The 11,871-nt window shown below is 42.5% G+C and overlaps 1 long non-coding RNA gene across 1 annotated transcript; it reads left to right on the top strand.

Moving 5' to 3' along the window:
- The first annotated feature begins 2,041 nt into the window (after window positions 1–2,041).
- LOC115173668 (uncharacterized) lies at window positions 2,042–2,899 on the top strand. The gene is made up of 2 exons (XR_003871644.1): window positions 2,042–2,177; window positions 2,310–2,899. It is a non-coding gene; the product is annotated as an uncharacterized LOC115173668 (long non-coding RNA).
- The last annotated feature ends 8,972 nt before the right edge of the window (window positions 2,900–11,871 follow it).

The following is an 11,871-nucleotide window of genomic DNA, read 5'->3' as shown; positions in this document are numbered from 1 at the left end:
TATCACAGCACCATAGAAGCTCCTACTTCCACAACCATAACTGAAGGCTTCTATAACCACCACAACTGTATCTTCTACTATGACAACCACAACTTCAGCTGCCATAATGACAACTACCAAATGCAGCTCCAACAATGGCAACTCCAGGTCTTACAACCACCACCACCACTGTAGTTTCTATCATGGCAATTGAACCTGCAGGTCCTACAACAACGACCACAACTGTTTATCCAACAATGACTGCACTGCAGCACCTACCAAGTACAACCACAATTGTACTTCCACTTTTACCTCAACTTCTATGGCTTCAGTGACATCACAACCAGGTAAGCAAGATCATTTTGTAGAATTATTTTATGCAATTGAATAAACACTTTGTCAATCAAGGAAACTTTGAAGCAAAGAACCATGTGTATTGTTTGTGGGTCGTTAACTACTCATATATTCATAAAGCATTCAAAATGTCAGCCATTCTTTAGAAAAGCTCTTTGCGTTACCTCAGGTTGTGTATAGGCGCTATTTCGATCCAATTAGTGTGCTTGCTGAAGGTAAAACCTCCCCGATTGTTTTACATACTATTCTAATTATTTGATTCATTTAGGCCCGCTCTCGCACTTAACGCTTTAAGTTAAACACGGAATCAACTTAGATATTATATTTTTAGAGCATTTCTATCTTTTTGTACTACAACAATTATCATAACGTTTATAAACTATACACATTTAAACAAGTAGAAACTAGCATTGTAATAACCTACCAACAATAGTAGTAACTCTTGAACCGTTCAAGCTAGAGACACCAAACCAAACCAAAAACTAACGTTTTTCCATCTACCTACCTTACGTACTGCAGTCACTGCCACTAATATCTTTATTTCACAGCCATAAAAATGATAAGACACGCTAGCAAGCACACACATTTACTTTAGGAATTGACATGTTCATTTATTACTATTTTCTCTTAGATTTGGCACCGTGATTATTTTTGCTAGACTGGTGTTCCAGCTCAACACACCAGTCCCCCACTGAGGATGATGTCTTGGTGTCATCAACGAGCAACTGTCTCGCCAATTGAACATTCAGGAGAAACACTCAAACCACCTTCCAGAATGCAACTATATCAGTGAGTTCAACAAATTAGGCTTATATCATGACATTTATTACCACTCTCTCTATATAACTTTTCATAGGTAAACATTCAACTGCTTCAATACTTCTTGAATGTTTTTTAACGTTTGAAACTCCTATATTGTAGCAGTTCATTTGGTCTGTTGTCTATAGTAACACTTTTTTGTGTGCTCACAGAACTTACACATACTTCATTTGCCATCAATCTTGGTTTCAAAATAACCAATGTCACCATGGAGTCTCGAAGTGATAGACTCACATTCACCAGTGAGACCTACAACAAGATACAGGATTCAATTAACAGCCTAGTAAGATACTTCTATACAGAAGATACATCCATGGTCATGTTCAGGTCATGATAGTAATTGACAACTTGTTGTTTTGTCCCCCTTTTAGCTCAATGATATTCTTAGTAAACCAGATGGCAAACAATTTGTCTTTCCCAATGCCAACTTCACGTAAGTACAACGTCATGTCTGTAAACCAACCCATCTTTCTCAACTGCACTCTTTAGAATGTCTGCAGATTTCATACAGCTGCTGTTTGTACAGCTAAACAGGATGGAGGGAAGATGTTCAACTCTCACACAAACCACTTTTTTACGTCCACAGTATTGTTGGCACTCAAATCAGGGCAGACATGATGTATGTATACAAAGAGGAAGACATCAAGTTCCCTAGTGCTTTTCTAGAGGAAGTCTTAAAAGTCTCAGGTATGCTGCTTTTTTTGCCATTTCAGTTTTTTTATTACGTCAAGTTATAAAACACCATGTACAGTATGTGTAATACTCAATCTCGAAAACAGTTTCATATGTTATAGTTCACTATGTTATAGTTTATAATTCCCCCTAAAATGTATTAAATGTGTACTCTAGGTCTCTAACAACCACGGTTGCCCCAACAACTACCCAGCACCACACCACTTCCTAACCTTTTGCTGACCACTACTTTCAATACCACAAGTGATGGAGGTTTTCCTGGCTGGGCTCTGGCCATTATCATCCCTTGTGGCATCGCTATCATTCTGGTACCCCTGTGGATCCTGCTATGTGTACGTATAGGCTTGTGTTCACTTGTGTACTGTGAAAATGCTCTACAAAGTATATGATCAAATAAGCTGTTCGATGTCTGCAATGATATTGATTTAGCATGGGAATCATACTTCACCATCTTTGTTTTGCAGTGCTTGCTATGTGGCTGTTGTGCAGCTGTAAGGAGACGCTGGCACAGACGTAGATCTTACAATGTACAGTACACCACCAGAAACGGTTTCCTCTGAGGTGACTTCGCTAACATCTGTGGGCAACTGTCATCACAAAAACAACCAATCATCTATATCTGCTAATCACGGGACTTTAATGCATGGAAAATCCTTGTTACTACATACAATTGCATCTGAAAAGCGGGGAGTTGCATATATTTTTATCATAAAAGAAAATTGATAATGGGGTTAATAGGCACATGTTTTTTGGGAAATGTACTACTTTTTATATATACATATATGATTGTTAATCAAAGTTACAGCTGAGCTGAACAAGGAATGTTATATATTTATTAGCTATGTCATTTGTGGTTTCAAGCTGTGCTGTCCACTTACTAAAACAGTTATCATTTATTTATTTCATGTGTAATATACTAGATTGCAATATTTCTTCTTGAGTTTGTTATTATCTGTCTTGATTAACTATGAACAAATTTATTTTAGACTGCAATACAGTTCTTGTTTCTTCAACTTACAGTTTGACAAATGTAATAAAAAGTCTTCACAAACCAGTATTACGTTAACATTTTATGAATAGGTTTGACTACAGGGTGATTATAGACAAAACATCAAAAATAGTCCAAATTGTCTGACCTGGCACCTGAATTTTTTTTTTTTTTCAATGCAAACCTTAAAGGCCATGTGCAGGCAAAATTTGTATATTCCTGTGTTTTATATACAGTGCCTTCAGAACGTGTTCACATCCCTCGACTTTTTCCATATTTTGTTGTGTTACAGCCTGAATTTGAAGATGATTATGTCCCGTGTGGCTCAGTTGGTAGAGCATGGTGTTTGCAACACCACGGTTGTGGGTTCGATTCCCACGGAGGACCAGTACGGGGGAAAAAATGTATGAAATATATGCAGTCACTACTGTAAGTCGCTCTGGATAAGAGCGTCTGCTAAATTACTAAATGGAAATGTAATGATTAGATTGAGAATGTGTGACACTGGCCTATACACAATACCCCATAATATCATAGTTTAATTATGTTTTTAGAAATGTTTACTAATGTCTTGAGTCAATAAGTTTGTTATGGCACAAGTTCAGGAGTAAAAATGTGCTTACCAAGGCACAGAATAAGTTGAATGGAGTCACTGTGTGCAATAATAGTCTTTAACATGATTTTGGAATGACTACCTAATCTCTGTACCCCACAACTACAATATATGAAAGGTCCCTCAGTCGAGCAGTGAATTTCAAACACAGATTCAACCACAAAGACCAGGGAGGCTTTTCAATGCTTCACAAAGTAGGCCACCTATTGTTGAATGGGTAAAAAAGCAGACTGAATATCCCTTTGAGCATGCTTAATTAAGTTATTAACTACACTTTGGATGGTGTATCAATTCGACCAGTCACTACAAAGATACTGGCGTCCTTCCTAATTCAGTTGACGGAATGGAAGGAATCCGCTCAGGAATTTCCCCATGGGGCCAGTGGTGACTTTAAAACAGTTAGAGTTTAATGGCTGTGATCGGAGACAACTTAGGATGGACCAACAACATTGTAGTTACTCCAAATACTAACCTAATGACAGAGGGAAAGAAGGAAGCCTGTATAGAATACAAATATTCCAAAAACATACATCCTGTTTGCAACAAGGCACTAAAGTTATACTGCAGAATGGTGGCAAAGCAATTCACTTCTTGTCCTGAATACATTACATTTACATTTACATTTAAGTCATTTAGCAGACGCTCTTATCCAGAGCGACTTACAAATTGGTGCATTCACCTATAATATCCAGTAGAACAACCACTTTACAATAGTGCATCTAAATCTTTTTAGGGGGGGGGGGGTTAGAAGGATTACTTTATCCTATCCCAGGTATTCCTTAAAGAGGTGGGGTTTCAGGTGTCTCCGGAAGGTGGTGATTGACTCCGCTGTCCTGGCATCGTGAGGGAGATTGTTCCACCATTGGGGTGCCAGAGCGGCGAACAGTTTTGACTGGGCTGAGCGGGGAAACTGTGCTTCCTCAGAGGTAGGGAGGCGAGCAGGCCAGAGGTGGATGAAGCAGTGCCCTTGTTTGGGTGTAGGGCCTGATCAGAGCCTGAAGGTACGGAGGTGCATTTCCCAGCTCAGCTCCGTAGGCAAGCACCATGGTCTTGTAGCGGATGCGAGCTTCAACTGGAAGCCAGTGGAGAGAGCGGAGGAGCGGGGTGACGTGAGAGAACTTGGGAAGGTTGAACACCAGACGGGCTGCAGCGTTCTGGATGAGTTGTAGGGGTTTGATGGCACATGCAGGGAGCCCAGCCAACAGCGAGTTGCAGTAATCCAGACGGGAGATGACAAGTGCCTGGATTAGGACCTGCGCCGCTTCCTGTGTGAGGCAGGGTCGTACTCTGCGAATGTTGTAGAGCATGAACCTACAGGATCGGGTCACCGCCTTGATGTTAGTGGAGAACGACAGGGTGTTGTCCAGGATCACGCCAAGGTTCTTAGCACTCTGGGAGGAGGACACAAGGGAGTTGTCAACCGTGATGGCGAGATCATGGAACGGGCAGTCCTTCCCCCGGGAGGAAGAGGCAGCTCCGTCTTGCCGAGGTTCAGCTTGAGGTGGTGATCCGTCATCCACACTGATATGTCTGCCAGACATGCAGAGATGCGATTCGCCACCTGGTTGTCAGAAGGGGGAAAGGAGAAGATTAATTGTGTGTCGTCTGCATAAGCAATGATAGGAGAGACCGTGTGAGGATATGACAGAGCCAAGTGACTTGGTGTTATAGCGAGAATAGGAGAGGGCCTAGAACAGAGCCCTGGGGGACACCAGTGGTGAGAGCACGTGGTGGGGAGACAGATTCTCGCCACGCCACCTGGTAGGAGCGACCTGTCAGGTAGGATGCAATCCAAGCGTGGGCCGCGCCGGAGATGCCCAGCTCGGAGAGGGTGGGAGAGAAGGATCTGATGGTTCACAGTATCAAAGGCAGCAGATAGGTCTAGAAGGATGAGAGCAGAGGAGAGAGAGTTAGCTTTAGCAGTGCGGAGAGCCTCCGTGACACAGAGAAGAGCAGTCTCAGTTGAATGCCCAGTCTTGACACCTGACTGATTAGGATCAAGAAGGGCGTTCTGAGAGAGGATAGCAGGAGAGCTGGCCAAGGACGGCACGTTCAAGAGTTTTGGAGAGAAAGAAAGAAGGGATACTGGTCTGTAGTTGTTGACATCGGAGGGATCGAGTGTAGGTTTTTTTCAGAAGGGGTGCAACTCTCGCTCTCTTGAAGACGGAAGGGACGTAGCCAGCGGTCAAGGAATGAGTTGATGAGCGAGGTGAGGTAGGGGAGAAGGTCTCCGGAAATGGTCTGGAGAAGAGAGGAGGGGATAGGGTCAAGTGGGCAGGTTGTTGGGCGGCCGGCCGTCAAAGACGCTGAGATTATCTGGACGAGAGAGGGAAGAAGAGGTCAAGCACAGGGTAGGGCAGTGTGAGCAGGACCAGCGGTGTCGCTCTGACTTAGCAACGAGGATCGGATGTCGTCAACCTTCTTTTCAAATGGTTGACGAAGTCATCCGCAGTGAGGGAGGAGGGGGGGGGGAGGAGGATCAGGAGGGAGGAGAACTGTAGCAAAAGCTTCCTAGGGTTAGAGGCAGATGCTTGGAATTTAGAGTGGTAGAAAGTGGCTTTAGCAGCAGAGACAGAAGAGGAAAATGTAGAGAGGAGGGAGTGAAAGGATGCGAGGTCCGCAGGGAGGCGAGTTTTCCTCTATTTCTGCTCGGCTGCCCGGAGCCCTGAATACAAGATGTTATGTTTGGGGCGAAATTAAATACAACACAGTACTGAGTACCTCTCTCCATATTTTCAAGCATAGTGGTGGCTGCATTATCTTCTCGGTATGCTTGTAACAGTTAAGGACTGGAGAGTTTTTCAGGATAAAAAATAAACTTAATGGAGCTAAGCACATATAAAAATCCTAGAGGAAAACCTGATTCAGTCTGCTGTCCACCAGACAAATAACCTAAATCACAAGGCCAAATCTACACTGTCTTTTGGTGTCTTTCCTATATAACTTTTTAAAATATTTAATTAATTTGTTTATTTAATGTAATATCTTATGCTATTCTGTCTTACTGTTCTGTACTTTGTCATGTATTGTATGTTTTATGTAGACCCCAGGAAGGGTAGCTTCTGCTTGTTGCAGTAGCTAATGGGGATCCGTATAAACTAAATCAAGAAGACAGTGAATGTTCCTCAGTTGCCGAGTTACAGTTTTGACTTAAATCCGTTTTGACAATCTATGGCAAGACATGAAAATGATCAACAACCCAATTTGACAGAGCTTTGAAGAATTTTCCAAATAATTATGGGCAAATGTTGCACAATCCAGAAGTGGAAAGTTGCTAGATTTACCCAAGACTCACAGCTTTAATCGCTTCTGCCAAAAGGTGATTCTAATGTATTCACTCAGGCGGTTGAATACTTATGTAATCAAGATATATTAGTGTTTCATTTTTCATAAATGTCTTACAAATGTTAGAATTTCTCTTCCACGTTGACCATATAGAGTATTTTTGTAGACTGTTGACAAAAAATGACAATTAAATCCATTTAATCCCAACACGTAGCTCTTACTGAAATGTGGGAAAGTCAAGGGAAAAGTCAAGGGGTGTTAATACTTTCTGAGGGCACTGTATATTTTCACACTATGGGTTGGAATGCAGAAAACAGATATCGCTAGCTTAAACTGACACCTATTGATGTGGATTTTTGTTATCTGACAGCACCGGTGGTCAATCGATCTAGGGTGTTAACTATTTTAGCGGTGTTATGAAATGGGGTAGAAGCTGTTCAGGGTCCGGTCTGTTTCTTACTGGGTTCGACGGTTAATGCTACCCGTGCGGTAGCAGATAGAACAGTCTCTTGACCATTTTAGGGCTTTCGCCTGTTACAGAGGTCCTGGATGGCAGGGAGCTCGGTCCCAGTGATGTACGCACTCCCTTCTGTAGTCTCTTGCAGTCGGAGAGCAAGCAGTTGTCATACCAAGTGAACACTTCCGCGCTTGTCTGTTGCTACTTGGCTAATGCCAATGATTTTGTTTGTTACTTTTAATAACCTTTCAATCAAAACTCTGCCTTTAACACATTTACCAACATCTTAGTATTTTCCTCGCTTGACTTTTTTCATTCAACTTTTTCACCCCCGGACACTGTCTAGACATGTTCTACAGGACCCCCACCAGCCCGAAAAAGCTAAGTAGTAACATTAATGCTATGCCATCTAATTGCAATTGCTGTATTTATAATATACAGGAGAACTATCGTTCTTATGGTGAGGATAGCCGAGTTGCAAGCCCAACTTCAGACGCAATCGTTAGGCAAGGGCAATTTAAGTGTAGGAAAGGATGAAACAGCGTCTGTGCCACCAGTATGTACAGATATTAGCATAAATCATCCCCGCACAGGTCCCTGAAGCCGGACACTTTTTCAATGGTTCTGGAAAGAAAATGCTATCGGCATGCTCAACGGTCTGTCGCTCATTCAGCCGACAGAAATTTTCAACCGGTTCTCCCGGAGTCTGAGACCAAGGCTTCTCTGGTCTCTCCTCCACCTGTACGGGGTTTGAGCTGACAAATTGAAAACTATAGTCATTGGTTATTCCAATCATCAGTGATCATACAGTGTTACCAAGGGGCAGGGCTACGACGTCAAGGCGAATCTAAAGAGGTTGCTAGCTAAGGCTAAAACCGGCGAGCATAGAGGTTATAGGGATATTGTTATCCACATTGGCACCAACGATGTTAGGATTAAACAGTCTGAGGTCACCAGAAAGATATGTCGGCATCAAGTAGTTGTCTCTGGCCCCCTCTCAGACGACGGGAGTGATGAGCTCTACAGAAGAGTCTCACAGCTTAATCGCTGGTTGAAAACGTTTTCTGCCCCTCCCGAATTAATAGAATTTGTGGATAATTGTCCCTCTTTCTGGGACTCACCCACAAACAGGACTAACCTGGTCTGCTGAGGAGTGACGGACTCCATCCTAGCTGGAGGGGTGCTGTAAGCCAGCCTGCAGCTTAGTGGAGTCCGCTATCCCCATTGAGACTGTGTCTGTGCCTTGATCTAGTTTGGGCAAAACTAAACATGGCTGTGTTTGCTATAGCAATCTCAATGGAATAAGACCTCCTCCATTCCTGTCATTATTGAAAGAGATTGTGATATCCTCGCATCTCAAAATAGGGCTACTCAATAGATCACTTCCAAGGCAGTCACTAGTCAATGAACTAAACACTGATCATAACTTTGATGTGATTGGCTTGACTGAAACATGGCTCAAGCCTAATGAATTTACTGTGAAATGAGGTCTCTCCTCCTGGTTACACTACTGACCATATCCCCCGCAAGGCAGAGGTGTTGCTAACATTTACCACAGCACATCTTAGTTAACCCCCCCCCCCCAAAAAAAATACTGTGTTTCTGTGTTTTGAGCTTCTCCTCATGAAATCTATGCAGCCTACTCAATCACTTTTTATAGCTACTGCAAATCACAGACTCCTCTTTGAAAGTGTTCATTTCTCCAATGCTCAGTTGTCCTGAGTCTGCACAGAACTGCCAGAAACTAGGATCAATGGAGACACTCAAGTTTTTTTTTTATCCTATATCTCTTGACAAATTCACGAAAATAGTCATGGCCTCTAACCTTTCAGCTGCATACTGGACCTTTTTCCAACTCAACTACTGAAAGATGTCATGGAATATTGTAATCAAAAGGAGAGACTTCAAATGTCTTCTAAACAAGTCAACTTTATTATTTAATTACTGCAGTAATGGAGCTTGTCAATGAGCCCCCCCTCCCCTCTCGTTCTGACAATAGCTACTTCCTATGCTTGGCCCTCCTATGTTGAACATAATAAATGGCTCCCTATCCTCCGGATGTGTACCAAATTCACTTAAGGGGCAGTAATAAAGCCTCTTCTGGAAAAAGCCAGACCTTGACCCGAAAAAGGTAAAAAGCTATTGGCCTATATCGAATCTCCCATTCGTCAAAAAAAAATGGAAAAAAGCTATTGCGCAACAACTCACAGCCTTCCCGAAGACAAACAATGTACACAAAATGCATCAGTCTGGTTTTAAACCCCATCATAGTACTGAGACTGCACTCGTGAAGGTGATAAATTACCCTTTTAATGAGGTCAGACCGTAAATGGTCTACGTGGATAAGTTCTTACCTGGTTTAGTACTTATCTGTCGGAAAGATATCAGTTAGTTTCTTTTGACAAACATATCAATAGTATTTTTCAAGGGCAGCTTTTATTCATGTTCATAATGTTGCAAAAATCTGAAACTTATGTCCAAGATGATGCAGAAAGCTAATCCATGATTTTGTAGATTGGACTTCTAGATTGGACTACTGCAATGCTCTACTCTCGGCTACCTGGATAAAGCACTACATAACTAAGTTAGTGCTAACACGGCTGATCGAATCTTGACTAGAACCCCAAAATGTTATCATATTACTCCAGTGCTAGCTTCTCTACACTGGTTTCCCGTTAAGGCTATGGCTGAGTTCAAGGTTTTGCTCTTAACCTACAAAAGCATTAAATGGACTTACTCCTATCTATCTCTCCGATTTGGTCCTGCCAAACATACCTACACGTATGCTATGGTCACAAGACGCAGACCTCCTTTATTGTCTCTACAATTTCTAAGAAAAAAGCTGAAGGCAGGGCTTTCTCCTATACAGCTCCATTTTTATGTAATGGTATGCCTATCCATGTGAGAGACTCAGACCTGTTCTCGACCTTAAAGTCTTTGCTGAAGACTCATCTCTTCAGTAGGTCCTATGATTGAGTGGAGCAATGAATCGCCATTGCTATCTCTGCCTGGCTGGCTCCCCTCTCTCCACTGGGATTCTCTGACCCTATTATGGGGGCTGAGTCACTGGCTTACTAATACTCTTCCATGCTGTTCCTAGGAGGGGTGCATCACTTGAGTGGGTTGAGTCCCTGACATCATATCCTGTCCGGTTTTGAGCCCACTCTGGCTAGTGCGATGGAAGGAGATCTTTGTGGGCTATACTCAGCCTTGATTAGGGTAGTAAGTTGGTGGTCTGTTGATATCCCTCAGTGGTGTGGGGCTGTGCTTTGGCAAAGGGGTGGGTTTATATCCTGGCTAGTTGGCCCCTATCGTCGGACGGGGCCACAGTGTCTATATATAGTCGGGGGCTAGTGTAGTCTGTTATATCTGGTGTAATTCTCCTGTATTATCTGGTGTCCTGTGTGAATTTAAATATGCTTCCTCTAATTCTCTCTCTATCCCTCCCCTCCAAGACGACCCTGAGCCCTAGGGCCATGCATCAGGAACTACTGGCCTGATGACTCCTGAATGTCCCCAGTCCACCTGGTCGTGCTGCTGCTCCAGATTCAACTGTTTTGACTGCGGCTATGGAACCCTGACCTGTTCACCGGATGTGCTACCTTCTTCCGGACCTGCACTTTTCATCTCTCTCTACCACACCTGCTGTCTTGACCTCTGAATGCTTGGCTATGAAAAGCCAACTGACATTTAGTCCTGAGGTACAGGGATTATTATTTGACCCGCCTTCACTAAACCCCTAAATTAAAGCAGCTTAATTGAATTTTAAACCCCAAATCTATTTTGCATGAAGAAAAACAACCTGTCACTCATCACAAACTTTGGGAATATCTGTGTTTTCCCTCTTCACAATGCAGAAGACTGCATTTAATCAGTGGACACAACTCATTTTTAATACAACACACCTGACATAATTGTTTTCTTTACTATAGGTTTATTATTATTACTATTATTGCTAAAAGTACTGCATAGGTGTAAACATGCCATTTTTAGCAAGAGATAGCACTTGTATAGCCTAAGAAAGTAGTAGAAATGTGCAGAAAGTAGTTTTGAATGCATTTTATTGAAGGGAAACAATAACAGTCAAACGTTTTTTGTCACCAGAGTAATATATTCTTATATACTGTACAATGAGGAATTCAACTACAAAATACTAGACTTCTCCCATTTGTATAACCATTGCCCCCACCCACAAGGTGTATACACAACAACAATAAATACGAATAAAATAAGATAATAGATACAAAACAAAAGCTGAAGAAACATAATCAATCAATTCTAATTATCACATGTAGGACAGTATGCAAGTGTGTGTGCAGGACTTTTCAGATGCATTTCTCACATGTGCAGCACATAGTATTTGTTTTTATAATCCTTCTTTGGTGGTCAGAATAGGCATCTCCTCCTCTTGTCTGCCCCAGCTGCAACTTCAGGTGGATCAGGACAAGATTCAGCCCCCTGAACAGCTTTCACAAGCTCTGCAGAGGCTGCTGTGCGGGGGAGGCGCTCCCTTCTTTGAATGTGTGGGGTTACAAGTGCCTTTCCCAGCTGCTCCAGGAACACCCTCTTCTTGTTCCGCATATCAGGCATCCAGGTAGGGTTGATCTTGTTCCATATCACAAAAGCATTGTATAAGGACACATCAATTATGTTATGGAAGATGACCAGGGGCCAGCGGGCAGT

Source organism: Salmo trutta, chromosome 34 (assembly GCF_901001165.1).
Source record: "Salmo trutta chromosome 34, fSalTru1.1, whole genome shotgun sequence".
NCBI lineage: Eukaryota > Metazoa > Chordata > Actinopteri > Salmoniformes > Salmonidae > Salmo > Salmo trutta.
This window is presented reverse-complemented; position numbering and strand designations above follow the sequence as displayed.